This window comes from Rhipicephalus microplus, chromosome 4 (genome assembly GCF_043290135.1).
Source record: "Rhipicephalus microplus isolate Deutch F79 chromosome 4, USDA_Rmic, whole genome shotgun sequence".
Lineage (NCBI taxonomy): Eukaryota > Metazoa > Arthropoda > Arachnida > Ixodida > Ixodidae > Rhipicephalus > Rhipicephalus microplus.
Window position 1 is genome coordinate 221909212 of NC_134703.1, and position 23025 is coordinate 221932236.

At 44.4% G+C, this 23025-nt stretch overlaps 1 protein-coding gene across 2 annotated transcripts in view; it reads left to right on the plus strand.

Moving 5' to 3' along the window:
* LOC142814763 (uncharacterized) overlaps positions 1–23025 on the plus strand; it is an 88332-nt gene that overhangs the window by 14259 nt on the left and 51048 nt on the right. For both annotated transcript variants that reach the window (XR_012895084.1, XM_075894012.1), the window contains exon 3: positions 4219–4264. The gene's annotated coding sequence lies outside the window, so the exon portion shown is untranslated. The remainder of the gene's footprint in view (positions 1–4218; positions 4265–23025) is intronic.

Consider the following 23025-nt stretch of genomic DNA (forward strand, 5'->3'; position numbering starts at 1 on the left):
ACATGAGTGCATACGTAATAGTTATAAAATTTGATAGCCAGTCCTGCAACTATAGTTGATGTTACAAGAACATTAGGGTCTCTTTGGAAAGCATATCCTAGGCCAAGCATGGCTCTGTGATATAATACTTCAACGCCAAGCAGGTTCCCAGCAGGGTTTCATTCCTGCTGGGACACCTAAATTTATTTTTTGCATTTAAAAGGTTTGTGCTGCCTACGTCCGCTTTTTTTCGCCGTTCCTGGTATATATAAAACACCCATCGCCTGTGGAACATGCCCGCATACAGTGACACATACCCACCTCTCAGTATGTACCACTGTTTTGTGGAAAGTGTTCGACGGCGTATGCGACCAGACTGCGACATCATTCGTGTCGAAGCTAGTGCGTTGTATTTGTGAACCCGTCTTACCCTCCTGTCCTAGTTTTCATGTACCCAACGTTAAGGGGGTGATGTTGATAGCACCCTGGCATGGGCGGCTAGATAGATGGATATGCAGATAGAAGCCAAAAGTGCTTGCAGTACTCAAATCATGCTCCGCACTTAAAAACATTTAATGTCATCACAGCATATGACAACTTTAGGTGAATCGGTCTCAACTTATAAATAATTGATGCAGACTATACACATCAAAGGCCCTATCACTTGCCCCTGGAGCACCCTGTAATTCAGAATAGTAACTCGACATGCGGAGTGGCTGATGTTTTCACACTGCTTCCTGATGCACAAATTTTCATGAGTTCAATGGGGACGCAATGTGCCCCATAGTCATGCAGTTTCGACCGAACAATGCTGTGATTCACCCAGTTTGTTTTTCTTAAATCGATAATTAAATTTCCTTTTTTCTTTTGATAATTAATTTCTTTTTTGAACAGCAATAAGCCAATTCGGTAGATTTTTCTTTCTACAAGCCACACTACGAAATTCCTTCACTATTTAGTCAAAATTTTAATGAGCCATTCATTATTAACATTTTAAGATACCTTGGGCAAGATGGGCAGAATGAATATCAGCAGTTGGTTCGCCGTTTCTCTAACAACTTCACCTTTATACATGGGTTTCACACATGCAACTTTAAGATCAAGGGGAAATGTATTTGTTTCTAGCATTTAGTTAGCTACTAATAATAGCGAGCCGGCAATGATCTGAGCAACATGCTTAATCAGGACGGCGCTCAGCTCACCCAAGCCATCACTGATGTTATATCTAATCCTACAAATAAAAATCGTGGCTTACTGTTTATCAACCTCGTAGTGATTGACTTCACCAGTGCTGAACGAGTCAGAAGCAGCACACTAGTCTAACTACTGCGACGATTCAGAGGTCTGTAGTCGCCACCATCAGAGGACAAAAACTCGATCATGTCTGTTTGGGTTTCTACATCTGTCCTATGTGGAGCAAAAGCTGCAATGTTAATTAGGCAGTTTACTTTAGCCGTATTAGAGGAATCATTTTCTTTCGGAATTTTCGTCGATTGGAGTAAATTCTGGCTAATATACACAGATTGATACTAACAAATTTTCGCTTTAAGTCATTGAAATGTGGTTTGAATTCTGCAAGCAAGACAGCATCAAGTGACAAAACAAATCGATGGTAAAGTTTGTTTTTATTTTTTGTGCAAAGTTGGTTGTTATCTAAGGCTTACGTATCCTTTTGGTTTTTCTAGTATTACACACCAAGAAAAAGTGTTTTTTTAGCTGAGACAAAGACGAAACCCATAATCAGGATCACTTTTAGTGTTATGCCGTTCCATGTCATTTCATCGTCGCAGTAAAATTTTTTCAGTGAAACGGAGTTAATTTTGTGAGAGCTCAAATTCGAAAGGTTTGTCTGTCTTTGCCGGGCTTGTGGTATAACTGCGAAAATCAGAAGGAGGTCACTGTTATCAAGGAATGAATCAGCAATTAACAGTGGTTGAACGATACGCCAGTGGCACAAATATCAGAAAATGTTCAGCGATATAAAAAGGTAACGTGATGAGGCTTGTGCAGGATAAAGTGCAAAGGACAGATTCAAAATGTTAACTGAATGCGTCACCGTTAGCTTATTGATGTTGATATAACCAACTACTGAAATGCTTTGTGCATTATTGAAGATTAGGTAGTAGTTTATAGAAACTCAAAGAAATCCTTCCTATGTCCTAATAGAGGCGTGCCAATTGATGCAAAAACAACACCCTTAAGTCTTACTACTAGGCACTCAACACAGGCCTAAACACATAGACGTTCATTGACATCGGCCACAAATTCACTTTCGATGTACAGCGCTAATCCTCTTCCCCATTTCACGGCCCACGCAATGCCATCATGATTGTACCGTGGTATTTTGGTGGGCTATATCTCACAAAGAAAACCAGCAATATGTTAAAAGAATGGCATCCACTTTTACCAAAATCTCAAGGAAATAGAGACACAGGCTACTAGTCTTACTTCTAATGCTACGAGCACTTAAGGGTAATGCATTTATGATAGCTGGTGGCCCTTAAGCTCGAGCGTTGAAGATGTCACTATATAAATATCAAACTTCTACCATGTCGGTCGCAGTTTACAGAAATTGCAAGCTAAATAAAAGTGTGGCTGTGAAGGCATCAACACAGCATTCGTTCATATCTTCTAAGCAGCCAGTATTTCAATTACTGATGTTTTTAATTTTGTGGCTATACATTTTTCCCCATGCATCTAAACGGACCTCCGTCCTACTTCTTGTTTTTTTTAATTTGTGCTCTCACTAACTGCTTACCATGTCTTGTCAAATTTTGTTGACATGGATAGGACCACTAAATCTAAAACCAAGAGCCATTGTAGACATACGTGTTTTTGGCCTTAGCCAGAACAACACTTCTTTTGCGACACCGGGCAAAACGCACAACTGTTCTTAAAACCAGGCTTGTTTGTTCCTACTGTCACGAGTGTCAATATTATCAAAAGGTAATGGTGCTTCCATTACCACACAAAAATTTTGGACAGTGTCAAAAGGCAAACCCTCATCTGGGACACTTTTTATGTCAAGATAGTTCGCCCTTGAATTCAGTTTAAATTCTTCAATTTTCATCTGTAGTTGCTTATTTTCACCTGGAAGTTTTTTTTTTTTGGACTCTTTCATGATATGACAGGCTCTTCAAGCAGAGCCTTTATTTTAAAAAAGAGCTCGTTGACACAGTCACTGGCTTCGTTCCAAACCGCTTTAAAGACCAACGTTCACCATCAATATTGCGCTTGAAATCCTCAAGTGCTTTACACAGATCCTTTCTGCTTGCCATGACAAACAATTCACAGGAAACACTGGTACTATTGCTTGGCAGGAGTGCATGCAGTAATACAAATATAGAGTGAGAAATAAGAGTCCCACCCGTGGAAAAATAATTTTGGCGAGCACAATGAAGACTGCACAGACTACTGCCAAACTGAAGAAAATATGGAAATACTTCGTATATGAAGGCAGCGTCAAGTTTTAGTGGGTCACAGCGCATCAGCAGGGTAAACATGGGTGAACACAGCTGATGCTTGGAACAATGGTGCAGAGTTTTCTCGTACTTGGTCCTCTTGAACTTGCCAGAAACTTGCTTTAGGCAGTCTGACTCACACAAAACGACAGACCGTGCCGAAAATTGTCTGCACCTGTGCAAAAAAATCATTTTAGTGATCGTTGTGAAGACTGCAAGAAGCGCTTGTCAAACTGCAGTGAATGGCTAGCAATGTATGGGCAACATATTCAGTGGCTTGCAACCTCAAAAAGGGCATGCTGCAGAATAACTTCAAGAAAAAGAATGTTCTTGCAGAGCTTTTCCTATTTGTGATGTCATAGAACTGAATTTTAATTCGCCCTTTTGGCTCACTCATGCACAAACGTGAAGGTAGAAGTCTTAGACAGAGGCAAGGGCTGTTAGGTGTAAGTGTCGACTATGTGTCATGAAAGAGTTAAGCATGCGTGAGTATTGTTGTTGGCTGCGATCAATAAATTCTCTTCCAGCTAGCCAAATGTATGCATGAGTGCATCCAGAGGGACACATTTTCATTTCAGTAGTTATATATGATAACCATGTGATATGTTTCCTAAGAGAACTCCATGCAATAAGCACCATATGACAATTTTATCACAAAACATCGCAATACCATTGCATATGCATAACAGTATGCGCATCTGCAGCCACTGCAGATAAAACATAAAATAAAGGAATACTGACACAAAAACTTTGCACCTTGTACTTTTTCTTCATCCAGTGGGTATCTCGGACTTACGCTATGGCTAAGAACCTCATCTAAAAAGGTGCGTAATGGCTGTTTATTAAGACGTTTTTAGAGCACTCAGTCGTCTCGGCTTTAAAGGAGCATTGAGATGGGCTGGAGCAGTTCCGGTAACAAGGTAAACGCAACTGGTCTTGTGACACATATCGCTTTTCTTGTCAATGCAAAACAGCTCTTAAATCTCACATGCTCGTTGATCTCTGTATTGACGAAGTATTGTGCACCTTCGATAACCCCCCTCACCAGGGAATTTGTGAGTTTGTCAACTGAATAATTGCTTAGTCACAGTTTTTTCAGACGCAGAAAAGCTTAACAAAAATTACGAGCGACTCTTCTAATTTCCCTCCGTTTGAAGTTTCCTGTGCTACAAATACCCCCATGAATAGGATAAATGCTTGGTTGTAAGTACAGCACTTTGTCTGTCTCTGTCCTTGTCCTGTGTTATGCGCTGTTTTTTACTTCGTTCATGATGTACCAAGCGGCACAAATAAGCACTTTAGTAAAGCAGTATAATCACACATTGGGTAGCCTGCTTCATTGTGATAACGAAGAGGCCACAACGTTATTGGCCTGTGTATGCTAAAAGCAAATAAATATGCATAGGATGTCAAATAATATTTGATATGATATCACGAACCTTGCACCCTACCGTGCAAAGCAAGTACCAACAAGGTAACTTCAGTGATGTTGGTGCATGCCAATACACTACGGTCACTTGGCGAATATTATTTTTGACAATCTTTATATGGTCCGATGCCTACAGCTTCAGAAAAAGCAGTCGAGATTTTTTACGTTTTTAGATAAGTACACTGTCTAATTTTACAATTCAGAAGCAACATGAGCATTGCATAGGCATGCACACGGTGAAGTATGTATAACCTTACTGTGTTTTGAGCAATAAATCAGGTACTCATACCCTGCACATACCACAAGTTCTTTGAAAATTTGTAACAAAGGCCTAAAAAATTTCGTATATCAGATAAAACATTATGCTTGTAATTCGAGAGTAACTTTGGAAGTTGTGGTACAACTACTTAGGCAGCACACCGGCGTTGGACCAATCTTGGACCCGTATCGGCTAACGTCGGCCACAATATTGGCCCAAGTTTGGCATCTCGGCCAAGTGCAACTTCTACCGATGTAGGATCGATGTTCAAGCCGATCTGGGGCTGACGCTTTGCCGTGGCATTTGCCAATAACCAGCCGACGCCGGCCCACTCTACACATGCCAATGAAGGCCCGTCTTTTCGCCGACGTAGTTGCCAACATGCATCCAGCATAGGACCATTCTCGGGCCACTTTGTTGCCAATTAAATTCCCGTATTACGCCAGCATTTGCTTTACGACGAATATCGGCTACCAGTGGTTTGCCAATATTCCACCGTTCTTAATATGGGCTTTTTACTACTGGCATTCCTTAGCACGTAAATTTTATATTACGCCCCCAGAACTTCCCCTAGCAGCTTATAGCAGCCCCGTACGAGCTTCATGGTGTAGTATACTTCAAGTCGACTGACCAATGGATGACTAGCGTAGAAACACTACACGATTCCACTAAATCGTCCATTTTTGCCTTTTTCTTGCTTTGCTATTACCCTCACCACATGTAGAGCATAAGACTGCACAAGTCTAATTACTGTCGAGGTTTCTCCACACATTCTTCCTCGGTTTTGCGAGAAATTGTAACATAGGCTGTTCCATCAAGTATTAGCTGGAAAAGCATTAACTAAAATAACTGCTCGCTGTAAATATTCCGCACACAAGCAATCTATGCATAAGAATACCAGAACGCAATTTTTTTAACTTTTTTTTAATTATACCAAGTCATACAATTTATTTTTCAGTTCAGCTTTTCAAGTTACTGCTCTTCAGTAATGCAGCCCAAACTAGGAGGTGAGTTCCGCAAGGCTCTATGGGCATAGGTCTGGTCAGGGCAGCAGAGGTGGGGCGACGATTTAGAGGCTGCAGCAGGAGATGAGGCAATGACGGTGGGCTTCCCAGGATCCTGCAAACAGCGATTGAGCAGGAAACCAACCATCACAGGCTGTCGCAGATCTCTGCTCTGAGGGGCAGCAACGATCAGGCTGCAAATCTATGAACACATGTGAAGTGCCTTTCCTAACCTCCATCGCGGCCAACTTCAACAGCCACGTCTTGATAAAATGCTGAGCTTTTTCAAACACCTGCATACGTGAATAGAAATAAACACCTCAAAATAGGTTCTAAGCACTGCAGTATAACATATATGCAAGCTAAAACAATAAAAAAACAATAACAGCAGACGTTATCATGAACTATACAGATCAAATGCCATAGGGCCATCAGGAAAAGAAATGAAAAAATAATTCAACAGTCATTGTGAAAAAAAATCTTCCGCAAAAATCTGCCAAAATATTTAGAACTCGGTTTCAATGAAAATTTATTAAAAGAAGCTTGTTTGGCTATTTGACAAATAAACACAAGGTCTTTCATGATTTCTAAACATGAATTACAAGGTTTCAAGCCAGGTGAACTAGTCTACAGCTATAGTCAATGGCTGTATTAATTTATAACAGGACAACAAGACACACGACCGCACGAACTTTCAACTCTGGATTATTCTTGGGCACACATAAGCTAATACTGCACAAGAGGATGACTGACCACCAGATAGACAACACAAGATGAAAGAATCTATGCAAACCTGATTTCAGCACTGACATTTGTGGATTATTGCAAGACTCCTGTATAAATTTTAATATGGTATCACCAAATGCTATGAAAGATCTGCTGATGTGGTTTCCAATGTGGTTATTTTCGCATTAAATCAACCTCCGTAATTCCACGTGGTTTTTGAGACTTGCATTGATCCGAAGTCTTGGTTTCATAGGAGACCAGGACTAAATAAGTGGCTCACCAAAAAACAGCACTTGGCAGAGAGTCGCGACAGCACTCAGCCATTTTCGCCAAGACGACCGACTGCAGGGAGAGCACGCACTTGTGGCGCTACCGTGCTTCATTTTGGAATGAACAGCTCTAGAACCATTGCGCCAGTAATTCTGCACTGTTGTTTAAAAAACTGTGCGAAGGCTTCTCTCACATAAATTGCACTTGAAAACGGAGAGAAGCTCTGCAAAGCGGACTGAATTTATGAATGTGCCATTGAAGAGACAGTGTTGTGCACTGATGAACACCCTCGTGATCATTTTCTGGTTGGGATTTTGAGCTATGGTAGTACCGGCGTATATACCCGTACAGCGACGATACTACACTGCGCACTCTTGTAGTAAAAAAACGAATAAGTAGTGGCAGCGGCGTCACTTCCTTTTTGGCGGTAAATGTATGTACGGGGACGTGGACGTTAATCAAGCATGACCACTGTGATAGTATAACACCGGTGGTGTCGCGGTCTCATGCTTGATAGCGCGGGATGGATCTCCGACCACAATGGCTGCATTTAGATGGGGACAAAATATAAAAAGAACACCCGTGAAATAAATTATCTGTGCGCATTGGAGAACCCCTAGCGGTCACAATCTTGGTACGCACCAGACAGCGTACCTCAGAATGATATCTTGTTGGCACATTAAAGCCTAGGAATTATCGATGTTGAACAGACATGTTCATTTTAGGCCGACACAGGCAAGCGGGAAAAACTGAAACTGTGTGTTAGGTGAACTAAACAACAAGTAAACATAGAAAAAATTTGACACTTCTCTAGCAACGCATAAATTCCGATGTTACTTAGCCACGGCAGCAAGTGAGAAAAACGCTTACCGAATTGGCTGGCTCCATAAAGCTAAGCTTTGAGTAGTCCTCTCCTTTGTTCGAAACAAGAACCCTGTCTTTTGCACAAATTAAGTTAATTAGAGGCACTTCGGCATCGAGTTTTCACCACGAGAGTGTCTTTTATAAGAGTTCAGAGGCGTACGAACGTGGCCCTACACAAGTGTTGTGGGCAACGCAGCTTTCCTTTATACGCAACTTTTTTGAAAAAAAAGACTACCTGCCTATCGTTTTGTTCACTACACGCAGCGGCATCAGAGAGAGTTTGGTGATGATGGTCAAATGAACGGACGCATGGGAACATTGTTGGTCTGGAAGTTCACTACTCAACGCTCATCGGGCCAGATAAAAAAAAAAGTTTACAATGCCGTTTGTTGCATAATATGCTGGTTTCATTTCCGGCAAAACACCGTTTAAACTCGACTGTTTGGCCCTGGTTTCCATTGGTGGCTGTCTTCACTATCGAATAACTATAGCAGACACGTGCCGTCCGGTTTAAAAACAAGCCCGACAGCACTAGAAAAAGAGCGAAGGCAGAATTTTGCTCGGCTGACCGCTTGGATGCAACACTGCCTCCTCTTTCTACATTCTCCCTTTTCTCTATACGTCCTACTTTTACATACTGTTCCACTTGAATACGCAGCAGTACCGCCAGTGCCCTTTGGTTTTTTTTTTTGAGAGCAATGTATTTCCTTAGTGCGCAGGGAACGTTTCAGAAGGAAGATATAGCATAGATTGATATGTGGGGTGTAACGTCCCAAAACAACCATTTAATAATGAGAGACGCCGTAGTGAAGGGCTCCGGAAATTTTGACCACCTGGGGTTCTTTAACGTGCACCCAAATCTGAGCACACGGGCCTAAACCATTTCCTCCTCCATCGGAAACGGAAGATATAGCAGAGAGATAGGACAGAGCGCACACTTACAGCCAATTTTATTGCACAGATGGCGGAAATATATATACGGTCATGAGGGCGAGAAGATCACGCACAGAATAAAGGACATATGATGGCACATGCGCCAAACCACCTTATTCCAGCCCTAAATTGACCACTTAGCTGAAAAGATACTTGTATTCATTACTCGACAGATTGACAGGTATCTTTTCAGTTAAGTTGTCATTTTTAGATTGGGATAAGGTGGTCTGGCGCATGCATAATCATTTGCCTTTTCTTCTGTGCGTGATCTCCTCGCCCTCTTGACCGTATATATATTGTTGCGTGAAGGCACAAGGGAAACTAGGCGTTTTAAAATATATTTACACAGCGCCAACGCGCAAGCCAAGATGGCGAACAAGAGAGAGCGCGCGCACACACAAAATCACCTCGTCTTCCTCAGCGCCTATCTCACTGTTTAAGTGGGGCATTGTCTCGTAACATAACCCCCGGGTGCTGAAGCACCGTCTCGGTGCTTTCTATTGTGTTGCCGAGTGGTAAAGCTTAAGGCGGGATACGTGGACAATGTCTGTAGACAGCGAAGCGGAGGCGGAAGAAGACTCGAGCGGGGCTATCTCGTATGTCACATCTGTCACCTGGCGCAATACGCGGTAGGGTCCCGAGTACCGGGAAAGCAGTTTTTCAGAAAGTCCGACGCGTCTAGTCGGAGTCCACAATAGCACAAGAGAACCTGGTGTAAAGGAAATTTGGCGGTGATGTGAGTCGTAACGATGCCGCTGGTGATCTTGCGATGCTAAAAGGCGCTGACGAGCAACTTCTCGTGCTTTGCGAGCCCTGGTGATAGCATCACGGGTGTATTCAGTCGTGAAGTCGACGGCTGTCGGAAAGATGGTGTCGAAAGGTAAAGTTGGATGACGGCCAAACACCAGATAGAAAGGTGAAAAACCAGCTGCATCATGGCGTGAAGAATTATAGGCAAACGTAACGAAGGGCAATGCAACGTCCCAGTCCTGGTGGTCGGACGATACGTACATAGCGAGCATATCAGTTAAAGTCCGGTTGAATCGTTCAGTGAGTCCGTTAGTTTGCGGGTGGTAAGCTGTCGTAAATTTATGTTTCGTCTCGCAGGAGCGAAGCAGGTCGTCGATAACTCGGGAAAGGAAATAGCGCCCACGATCTGTTAGGAGTTGGCGTGGGGCGCCATGGTGAAGTATGACGTCGTGCAGGAGAAAATCGGCAACGTCTGTGGCGCAGCTGGTTGGCAAAGCCCGCGTGATAGCGTACCGGGTTGTATGATCCGTCGCGACAGCTATCCACTTATTCCCCAAAGTGGATGCAGGGAAAGGGCCTAGGAGGTCAAGACCAAGTCGGAAGAAGGGATCAAAGGGAACGTCAAGTGGTTGAAGGAACCCGGCAGGACTCATAGAAGGTTTTTTGCGGCGTTGACACTGATCGCATGAGGCGACGTAGCTGCGGACCGAGCGATAAAGACTGGGCCAGTAAAATCGACGCTGTACGCGGTCATACGTCCGAGACAGTCCGAGGTGACCGGCAGTGGGAGCGTCATGAAGCTGGCCGATCACGCTCGCACGTAAGTGGGAAGGTACTACAAGGAGCAGTTCGTGTCCATCAGGGCGGACGTTGCAACGGTACAATGTGTCATCCTTAAGCACGAACAATCGAGTAGAAGGATCGGGTGCCGCAGAATGAAGCTTCTCGATGATGTTACGCAAGGTAGGATCTCGGCGCTGTTCCTCACGGATGTTGCTTAAAGCGGAGAGAGACAGCACACATGGCGATTCATCGAACGCTTCAGGTGGGTCCACTGGATTCCGAGATAAGCAGTCAGCGTCATGGTGTAAACGGCCAGATTTGTAGGACACCGAGTAGTTATACTCTTGAAGCCGTAGTGCCCATCGACCAAGGCGCCCAGTGGGGTCCTTCAAGGACGAGAGCCAGCAAAGTGCGTGGTGATCGGTTATGACAGTGAAATGTCGACCATGTAAATAAGGCCGAAATTTTGCTACTGCCCAAACGAGAGCAAGGCATTCCCTTTCGGTGATGGAGTAGTTCCTTTCCGCCTGCGAGAGGAGACGGCTGGCATAGGCGATAACGCGGGCGCAGCCGCTTTGATGCTGAACCAAAACAGCACCGATTCCGTAACCGCTGGCATCTGTGTGTACTTCTGTAGGGGCAGAAACGTCGAAATGGGCCAGAACAGGTGGTTTTGTTAGCGATTCAATAAGTGTAGAGAACGCCGTAGCCTGCGCAGCGCCCCATGTGAATGAGACATCTTTTCTCAATAAGTCTGTGAGAGGACGGGCGACTTCCGCAAAGTTGTTCACAAAACGTCGAAAGTACGAGCACAGACCGAGAAAGCTGCGTACTTCTTTAGTGCAGGTCGGAACAGGGAAGTTACGCACGGCTCGCACTTTATCGGGATCAGGACGTACACCAGAGGAGTCGACAAGGTGGCCCAACATTGTTAGTTGCTGGCGTCCGAAGTGACACTTTGACGAGTTCAGTTGGAGACCGGCATTGCGAAATACGGCCAGTATTGAGGAAACGCGGTCGAGGTGGGTTTCAAAGGTCGGGGAAAAGACGATAACGTCGTCAAGGTAGCATAGACAAATTGACCATTTGAACCCACGCAAAAGAGAGTCCATCATCCGCTCGAAGGTGGCTGGAGCGTTGCATAATCCGAAGGGCATGACCTTAAATTGGTAAAGACCATCGGGGGTGACAAAAGCGGTCTTCTCGCGGTCCATGTCATCGACAGCAATTTGCCAGTAACCTGCTCTTAGATCAATAGAAGAAAAATACTTAGCGCCGTGAAGACAATCTAGGGCGTCGTCTATGCGCGGTAGCGGGTAGACGTCTTTTTTAGTGATCTTGTTCAGATGTCGGTAGTCAACACAGAATCGCCAAGTGTTGTCCTTCTTTTTGACAAGAACAACAGGGGAAGCCCATGGACTACATGATGGTTCAATTATGTCTTTGGCGAGCATGTTGTCGACTTCTGCTTGAATTATGTGACGCTCGGTCGAAGATACGCGGTATGGCCGTCGATGGACAGGGGAGGCATCGCCGGTGTCAATGCGGTGCTTTACCGCACTGGTTTGACCTAGTGGACGATCACAAAAGTCAAATACGTCCCAGTATGACTCAAGAACGCGAAGGAGTTCGTCAGCTTGATGCGGCAAAAGGTCTGACGCGATCATTTTTTTAACATCAGGAGACGGGCTTCCTTGCGAAGATCGAGCATGTGTGAAGTTGGAGTGTCGAGCCTCGTTCGAAGACAGAGCTGATATGACGCATTCTTCAGAAGGAGTCAGCATGGCGAGGGCGATTCCGCGCGGAAGCACTTGCGGACACAGAGCAAAGTTGAGCACAGGAATGCAGGCGCGGTTTGCACGTAACTGAATAACAGTGTGTGGTAAGGTAACACTGTGGGTCAAGAGAAGGGATGTGATGGGCGCGAGCACATAGTCACCATCGGATACAGGTGGCGAGGGCGTAACGGTGATGCAGGTCACAGTTTGCGGTAACAAACGGACATGTTCAGCAGAGCACATACGGGCTTGCGGTCGACTGGGCGGATCAATCGGACACGGTAGGTCAAGTTGCACAGTACCGGCTGAACAGTCGATGAGAGCGGAATGAGTGGACAAAAAGTCAAGGCCGAGGATCACGTCATTGGTGCAATGAGAAAGAACAGTGAAGAGAACTGAAGTTTGACGGCCGGCAATAGTAACGCGTGCAGTACAGACGCCAATAACAGCAGCCGTACTACCATCAGCAACGCGAACGCTGCGTGAAGGGGCTGGAGTAAGTACTTTCTTTAAGCGGTCTCGAATGTGCAGGCTCATCACAGAAATATGGGCGCCAGTGTCTACTAAGGCTTTAACAGATAAACCGTCCACTTCAACGTCGATCAAGTTCTGATTGGTCGGGAGCGTCAACAGAGGAATTGGAGAGCAAGTCGTATCAGCAGCGTCACCTCCAGGAGCTGCAGCCGTTAGTTTTCCGAAGAAAACCGCCGGGCAGAGGACGGGGACGGGGAACGAGGTGGTGGTGGAGATCGGGAAAATCTACGTCGAGGTGAAGGTGAGCGACTGTACTGGGCAGTGGTCGTAGTGGTCGGGTCGTAATTAGCTGAGCCATCACGCCGTGGTGGTTCCTGGTCATAGAGGTGGGCCGGTGAATGGGGTTTGGAGAAGTTTGGGTTTGCCCGATACGGTGAGGTCCACGTGCTTCGGCAATGACGGGAAATGTGTCCCACTCGTTCACATCGGAAGCAAATCGGCCTGTCATCAGGCGTTCTCCACGCATTTGGGTCACGATTACGTGGAGCAGGGCGGCGATACTGCTGTGGGTGGCTCGGGGTAGACGAACTGACAGCGCCGGGACGGTGCACAGAACAGACTGTGTGAACACCCGCGTTGGCTAGTTCCTGGCGAACAACGGTCTGTATTAGCGATATGGTCGGCTGAGGATCACTCGGTGCCAGTGCTCTCAAGGGGGCGGGTGAGATGGCTTCGATTTCACGGCGTACAATTCTCGTGATGTCACTGGAGTGTGAATTGGGCAGGGTCGGTACACAGAGATCCGCACATGTTGACGTCGCAGCAGTGTTGGGAAGGCGCGTAAAGTGGTAAGCAATGCGACGGCTTTTAGCCTCTTGAAACTGTTGGCACTCCGAGATAACATCTTGCACGGTGGAACAGCCTTTGCACACAATGAGGTTAAATGCATCGTCTGCGATGCCCTTGAGCACGTGCGCTACCTTGTCGGCTTCAGCCATGGTTCGGTCAACTTTACGGCAAAGGGTCAGCACATCTTGAATATACGCCAGGTAGGACTCCGTGGACGTCTGAACACGTGTGCCAAGTTCTTTCCTAGCGGCCTGCTTGCAGCCGGCAGATTGACCAAACAACTCGCGTAATTTGGTCTTGCATACGTCCCAGCTTGTGATACCGTCCACATTGTTATTAAACCACGCCTTGGCCGTTCCTTGTAAATAAAAGATGATGTTTGCCAGCATTAAGGTTGGGTCCCACCTGTGATTTGTGCTGAAGAGTTCGTAGAGTTTAAGCCACTCATCCACGTCCTCGCCGTCCGTTCCCGAAAAGTTGCCGGGATCGCGGGGTGGAGCGGCCACGAGATAAACAGGAGAGGTCGGCGCCATTGATGCATTGGGCGTAGCAGTTGAGGAAGCGTCGCTGCCGGTGGACATGTTGGGAGCAGAGACTAGGCGTCCGCTGCGTAACTCCGTCGTGCGTTGTAACCCAGCACCTTCCACCAAAATGTTGCGTGAAGGCACAAGGGAAACTAGGCGTTTTAAAATATATTTACACAGCGCCAACGCGCAAGCCAAGATGGCGAACAAGAGAGAGCGCGCGCACACACAAAATCACCTCGTCTTCCTCAGCGCCTATCTCACTGTTTAAGTGGGGCATTGTCTCGTAACAATATATATTCCCGCCACCTGTGCTATAAAATTGGCTGTAAATGTGTGCTCTGTCCTATCTGTCTGCTATATCTTCCCTCTGAAACATTCTCTGCGCACTAAAAAAGCATATTTCTCTAAGAAATGCAATACCAACCAGCCCAAGTAGCCACTCTTTTGGCTTTGTTACGGTGATGCGCACACGCACCATCTCTACCAGCCGCCACTCTCATCTGCGGGAGCAGCTGAAAAGTGCGCGCTCTCACCGCCAGGGTGGCCTTGGAAACTCCAGCGCTGGTTCTCTATACTAGCAACGTTTAGGATTCAATGGTGCGGGTTCCGGAGAAAAAACCTTCGACAAGGAAAACTTCGACACAGCAAACTTTGAACGACCCCTTTGCCTGGGTTGAGTGACAGAAGTGAAACCTGATAGGCACATAATCAGCACTATAGGGAGGACCCATAATAACTGGAGATGGCCGTACTGTGAGGACGCAATTTTGTACTCAATTGAATCCACTAGGCAAACTAGGTATCTTTGAGGTAAAACATATTGATTGAGGAGGAACATGCATAAATAAATTTTCATAGAACTGTGAGGTTGCTAGAACAGAAATCAGTTGTAGATAACTCAAATGAACTTTTGATTGTGTAACTTTGTGCTCGCATTTTTTTCAATCATATTCAACCAAAATTAACTTTGTCACAAAGCTGCCGCACGTGATGTAGAGTCATTTGCCCCACCTCACCTCCCCACCTCATTAGAGCCATTTGTAATAAAAATGCGAATAAATAGAACACTCCTTAGTGCGAGTTAAGGTTTTATAAACGTTCTGCCATTATTCATTTAGCCTTCATATTTACAATTCTCCAGCAAGAGAAAAAACATAAAGAATCTGTCACAAAGTAACCACATTTCACGGTAGTGCAGGTCTTCAACATCTAGGCTAAACTCACTGCATGTCTTCGGATCATTCTTCCGTAGAAATATTACGACATCCCTTGAATTGGGCACAAGAAAGAGATCATAATAACACTACGCCATGCCCCCAAAAGAACTCATGACTGCAGTTAGGGCGTTACAACCCGAGGTTAACGACAAGGCCAAGTTGAACGAAGTGATAGGAATAAAATGTCAGCGAACCTCTGATGTTTCACTGGAATAAAATCAAATATTGCTTCAAAGCAGTGTTTGCAGTGACTGGTGTTGCACCACCAGTTGGCAATATTTTATTAAAGGTACACTAAAGAGAACCAATGTCTAAGTTTAGACTGACATGCTGCACACCGAGGTCTCTCATGCCACAAGTTCATTATCAGCGGAGAAAACTAGGGTTGAAGTTTATGTTTTATTTTGTGACGATCAAATTTTGAAAATGTATTGTAATTTCGCAGCATTGGCTTGATGAATATTTCTGAAACTTCGTATTTAGGTCCTTCACACCGACTGATGTCAGTGTACCTAAATCTGATGAATTCATATTTACGTAAGACCCAGTACCCGCGTTTGAATTTTATGATGTCGTGTGGTTTCGTGTGAGAAGATCAAGGCGCCATCTCCACCCACATTTTCATTTCGGCGTTATCTCGCTTACCAAGCGTCGTTTCGCGGTACAAGTGGTATTTCCTGGATTGAGAAATTGTGCTTGACTAACACGCGAAAAATGTTTTTGGTTTTAGCGTATTTTAAAGGTGTACTGAGACAGTTTAGAGACATCGCAAAAGGGACATTTTTGTTTCCTCGGTATGCAAGTAGTATTACCATTTACCACACAATAGTCAGCCAGCATGCATAAGATAGTTACTTTGATTTTAAAGTTTTTGTTCCAGAGTATAGGCAAGCAAAGGAGTGGACATTATCGCGACGAGTCAACAACGTTCCTCCGAGTTTGCAAACGGAGTTTCCATGCAGCCTGAATCACAGAAATCACGGTCATGGTCATAGGGACAATGCACACGTGGTTTATACGTACCACGAGCAGATCGCTTATCTGCCTTTAGTACGTAGCAACTTGCAATGTTCCTGCAACGTCGAAAAGCCTTGTCATGTAACGGAGAAGCCACTCACTTGATATCGAAACTGAAAGTGTATTTTAAAAGTAGATGTATTAAAAATATATGCCATGCTTTCCCACGCAACAAAAACTCTCTTCTTGAAACCAATCGTCTTCTATAGAACAACAATTCTTTAATATTGAAAATTCGTCTCCGTACTCTTTTAGGTGATGCCAGTCAGATAAATTGGGACAGTAATAATCGATAGATTGGTAGTATGTATTTCAGTACATGCACGATTACCTGATCAATTGTGAAAGGAACAATATCAACTAATAGATGGCAGATCACAGCCGGTCTATAGGCGCTCGCTCTTTCCCTGCGTTTATAACCTAAGCAGCCGCCGCGAGTAAAATATAGTTGTTTTTATACAGTGACAGCGCACTCCGCATGAGGGCGTCGAGAGCCAACTCTTCAAAACGCATTTTGCCGCATGCACATTGCTTTGTAATTCAGCTGTCCGCGGCCACTTTCTTGTGCCAATTACTTTTCCATTTCTAAGAAGCAGTGAGAAGTGTAGAGGTGTGTGTGGGCGTAGCCTGCATTTTTTGGCACTCATGCATTGTGTAATGAATAAACACACGCAACGGCACAAAATCTTTTTTTAAGGCTTGAACACATTCTATTCGCCCAATTCGAAAATGTTTGAGGCTCGTGTGGTTTGATTTATTATTTAGGTGCACGTTAAAGAATTACACGTGGTGAAAATTCCCAAAGCCTTCCACTATGGCGTCCTTCGTAAACATATCACTGAAATACCTTCCTTGAACAAAACTCCTTGACAATCACAGCTGGTTATTGAGCCATACATTGAAGAATAACTGCTACTGGACTGTCTAGAAAGTGTGGACAAGAGCCACGCAGAAGCATCGGCGCTAACTACTTCTGAAAAGTTTCTCTGAATTCTTCTAGATATTTGCATAAAAATGTTTACCGATCGAATTGACATGTCGTCTGGCTTTGTTTACAAGCCCACACAAAATAATTTCTGGTTAGAAACAATGTCGCTACTTCAGCTAAAATCATGACGATAAAGTTTTGCCAACAGTGCTTTTTTTTTCTTCAGGCGCGATGAAAATATATTAGTACTTATGAGAACATTTTCTGAATCTCTGAAATTGTATTGTTCCCTTGCGTTTGTGGCGAGCCTTATTGCATATGAAAATGTTTCACATTTTTTTATCGGCACTGAAAATTTCATCTAAAATTGTGTGGACTTAGTTTTTTTTCTTTACTACAACGACTTTCCAAAACTGTACCACTACATGCTCTTACATGTTTTTAACTTTTGTGTTTTAATTTTGAACAATTATTTTTATGGACATTCTTAATACTATTGCTATTACTCCTGCTATTGCGAGTGGCATTCACACGTACTTGTGAAAAATAGTGACCGACCATATGATGCTAATACTTTCACCTTTTTGAAGTACTTATTTCAATAAACACGAAATGTGATACCATGAACAAAATTGTGCAAAATTTATCATTTTCATGGGCACTGGCTGCCGGCATGTGCATTCGAAGTAAGCGTGTAAGCGTTCCCAAAACTATTGTTCTCAGAAAAAAAAAAGATTACGTCTGTCACGTCGTCTGCTAGTTAGTGACGGATCATGTGGCCAAGCCTTCTGAACGCGATGAACAATGGTACATGCATGCAGAATGGAATATTTATCAATTTACTCCTGCCTTGAAGTATCAAAAAGAGTGGTCATATATGCTTCCAACCATGTTTCTATTGCATTGGTACCACCGGGAAGTGCGACAGTAGAAATGAACCTGAGCATTATTTGAGTGCGCTAGCCTTTTTTTTCCAATGGACGGTGGTGAGTTAGTTTGGAACAAGATTGCAGTAATAGGTAGAAGCACAGCCTCCTTCCCATACACAGGCCGTAAAAAAAAAAACGAGCGTGCTCCTTCACATTTGCCACCGGTAGATGTACTCGGGACAATAAAGAGAAACAATGACTTGACTTAGATTAACAAACTGTGGTCAGAGAACTCTAATGCTACAAGTTTCACTGTCATCATTTCATTATTAATGAATAAAAATGAAGGTCAAAATTTCAATGTTAAATTTTGTGCGTAAACATTTTCTAGGGGTGCGACAGCCGAACTAGAATTCGGAGCAATTTGTGGAGCAGTAATATGTTACTTTCATAGCACTAAAACTCAAACTCGGAGCATGTTACAAGCGAAAACATTCATTTTTTTTTACCACGAAAAAGCGAATTCCGAGCAGTTTGAGAAAGAAGGCATAGATTTGATATATATATATATATAATATATATATGTGTGTGTGTGTGTGTGTGTGTGTGTGTGTGTGTGTGTGTGTGTGTGTGTGTGTGTGTGTGTGACGCTATGATGACTGGGTGACGTGGCCCGGCTCATACTCCATGTTTATTCTAATCTCACTTCTTCCTTCTCGGCTTCTACCAATCATCGCTTCATACGTCACACGATTCCCCCTCCCCCCGAAAAAAGGCATGGATTACGAACAAGGAAAAGTACACAAGGAGAGGTTGAGAAGTCACAAATGTCAAAATGCACAATTGGTTTTATGGCCCCGTGGTGTTTCGTAACCTCGCAAAGCTTCAGGAAAGAGTGCAGCAGTCCGATTAACGCAGGAGTTCTGGTGGGCGAGGCTGATGGTTGCGTCCTGGATAACGCAAGAATGCTTTGGACGTGGAGATAGCGGAAATCGCAGCTGGCATTCTTGTGAAGAACAAACGAGGTTCGAACGCCTTGCAGAATGGACAATTCGGATATCGTAGGCATGGAATTCTTCGTCTTGGCACAGGTCGTGCAGGCAGCTTGCGTGCACGTTGATCGAGGTTGATTGGGTGCTGCCTGTGTTTCTGCCGAGTACAAGGGGTGCTTTTGTGGCTTTTGGAGATTTTCCTATGGCGATGTCGCAGATGGTTTGATGGAAGGCACATTCTTGATCTTTGGTGGAGAATGTATCCACGACGATGGGTCTTTTTGCAATGTTCTTTGAGCCTTAAAAGTGGTTTCGATGAGGTTTCCTGTCGTCGTTGACAATGTTGAAGTATACGTTGACGTTGTAGTTTCTTGGTTTCGTCGACTTGCTTGTGGTGTGACATTTATCGTGCTGTGTCAGGATTCTAAGCAAGTCCTTCGCAGGCTTCAACGACGTGAACCAATGCAGATGTTTCCGGCACAAAACAATGTGCGGGGTTTTGTGCACTTGAATCTTCTGTATTCATAAATCGTTCATTGTTGGTGGTTGCCTGAAGAATACTTGTGTCATCAGAAGTCGCACCTGTGCTTTTAATTTCATTGTTGGCAGTGAGGTTGCATACTGGATTCACGTCACTTCGATCTTGTAATTGATTAACACTAGACGCTTCTGCAGAAGACTTTCCTTCACAAGATGCTGATTGTGAATGCTTCTGTCTTTGTGACACTGCTGAGCTGAATGCCAAGTCAGTTTGCAAAGTACGCATGCGGCATGAGGTATTAAATGCATCTCGTGGCATGAGGTATTAAATGCATCTCGGTCATCAATAGCGGATTCAATTCTTTTATGCAGCAGGGATTTGAGCATTGATGATATATCCGCGGATGAGGAACCAGGTGGAAGGTTGGGAACACGACCACGTGGTCTTTCCGTGAGCATGTGGCTAACTTCACCTGACGGGAATTGTACATTCATGCTCTGTACTCGAGTGCGTGAAGGCTGCTTATGACTGCGATGACTGAGTTTGAATGCACTGAGAGTGCGTGGGCTAATCGAATCTTCATTATAGTCTTAAAACCAGATGATCATTCCTTCTTTTACCTTTTGCCAAGACTCGTCGTTGTCGAATATGTGGGTGACGTAAAACTTAAATGCCTCACCGGTGACATAGTCACTGAAGTTCGTAACCATCTCCCGTTCCGACCAAGATGCAGTGGTAGCGTGGAGCTCGAACAGGTCGAACCAGTCCTGTACAGGTCCATCGTCCGCTGCTCCGGTGTACTTGGAGATGGGAAGGTCAGTCGATGGTTCTGCCATAATGCCGGTAACTGCTTGCGCTTGAGATCACCTCTTCTGTGGTCGATATTCAGTTGAGGCGTATTGCCGGTGGCTTCGTGAATGATGTATGGCTGACGAGCGGTGGCCAGGTCTTCCTCCTGTCGACTTGTGTGACGCTATGATGACTGGGTGACGTGGCCCGGCTCATACTCCATGTTTATTCTAATCTCACTTCTTCCTTCTCGGCTTCTACCAATCATCGCTTCATACGTCACATAAATATATATATATGCAAGCCATTTACATTCCCTAAATCATGCACAGTGAATGTGAGAACTGCTATTTCATCAAACTAGTATTTTCTTTAATCACTCCACTCAGCAAACAATGATGAGGTCCACATTAGAAGTCACCAGGCAAGTCAAATTGTTTGAGAATTGAAATGTGGATTTCCCAAGATGGTGACCATGAGATCCGTAAAACTGAAAAACAAACTGTGACTTTTTACAGCAGCAGAGATGTAATATTGTACTCCAAATAATTTCGGCAGTAACTTTTGTAGACATCAACGAGCATATTAGTTGTCACTAGTATGTGGCATATACATACTTCGGTCATTGAGCAAACTGTGCAGTGTCTAGAGCCTACAACTATTAGCCCCTTCTAAATAATATAACGCTTGTCCGCAGGCTACCCATGTACTATGGCGAAGGTGGCTTAAGTGGTGTTTATGCACAGGTTAGAACAAGACCAAGAAATTTTGGAGCCACCCCCCCCCCCTCCAATTTTTTTTTCATGAAGGGGTTAGGGTTAGGGCACAACTCTTTGTCTTGCTTGCAAGGCGCGTTTGATCAGTTAAAGAAATAATGGCACACGCCAGTTGGCCTCACAATGGCACTGAATATCTATCGCATGTGGCGTTGCTATGGCAACTGACGTGGTGATGGCATGAACTAAGGCTGGTAGTGTACAAGCTCGATATGCTGAGAGTATGTACACTTCCAGCTTTAGTTCCTAATGATTCCCAACATGCCATGGCCGCACTTGCTGACAAGAAAATTCATATTTCTAACGAAGTGTTGCTGGCTACGGCAACACATCTTTTGTGTTGTAGTTGCGTCGTTCCGACGGTAAATATTTGCTGCTGTCAGCACACCAACAGGTACGCGGCGTTATTACTTCATGTGGTCGATGGAGTTTCGCGAGTGTCTTGACCTAATGAGCAGCTATCTTACACTGTGGTTTAGGGTTAGGGTCTGCCCGCATGAATTGATGATGCCAACTACAAGTGGCCAAAGTGGTCTCCATTTCTCGCTCAAATTAGGGCGAATGAGAAAATTTTGAGGCTGGTCGGGCATTTTGGCGCAGCGTGGCGCAATTTCAGCAAATTTTATGGTTTTGGCACGGCTCGGTGCACAAATGAGAAATTTTATCCAATCTGCAAAATCAGCGCAGCTGTTGCACCCCTGCATTCGATCATCACGTAGCAAATTTCAAATTGTCTGTTTTGTATTTTCACGGCACTGGCTCAATGAAATTTTCCAATAGTCGTATGCTAGGTCTACACTCTAAGTCAAAAGGGTGTTAAAAGGGTGTGTGATTCGTCCTTTTGGGGACTAATGAGGCTGCCACAACCATTAATTCTTTTAAGGACTAACGAAACTGGGTCTAAAGTTAGTCCCCTCAAGGGACTAACATTTAGTCCTCACATTTACACCTTAGTGAGTAACTGTTAGTCCTACAGTTCACCCCAAAGAGCTAACATTTAGACCTCACATTTGCACCTTATAGAGCAACTGGTAATCCCCACACTTACACCTTACCGGGTAACCGTTAGTCCCCACAGTTGCACCTTGCCAGACGAATGATTGATCCACTCAAATACTCCAATCGGATTAACTTTTTGTCCCCAGTTCAAACATTATTTTTTGTTTATTTTACGCCAGGCCCAATACTTTTTCGCCTGTTTTTCTGCGCAGTGAGCAACAAATTCCGCAGAAAAGAACACGCGAAAAAGTAGTTAGCCCCCTATGTGCAACTGCTTTCACAGTCACGGCAACAACGAAAGACAAAAGTGAGACATCAAAATCTTTTATTTTTCTACATACACATTAAGTTTCCCTATTCTTTTAGGTGAATTCATGGTGAAGTGTACAAGTCCAGTCTCGTTGTCAAATCTTGTTCACTCCTTTGGGTGCTCCTCCAACGGAAGCAATAGGTGACAGGCATTGCAGAGGCCAGCGCACGCAGCCTTCTGCCTGTTGTGTTCCCACGGCTGCACGTACAATAATATAGTAAAAATAGTTAGACACAGGTGACAGAAGAAGAATATGCACGCATACGACAAGTACGTGCACGTTAATATAAAAACAAGCGTTAAAATATGACACACAAATAACTTTACCTTCACATCTCGCACAGTCCTTCTGAAGCTGCTCGGACGAGAGAGATGGATGACGGGCATCGCAGACGCCAGCGCACACAGTCTTCAGCACGCTGTGTGCCCACGGCTGCACTATAAGTATGTAAAATAGTGAGTCACACGTGACAGAGGATGAATACAAATGCATATAAGAAATAGGTGCAAGGTTAAATGAAAACATACGTGAGATATGACATGCTAATAATTGCACCGTGA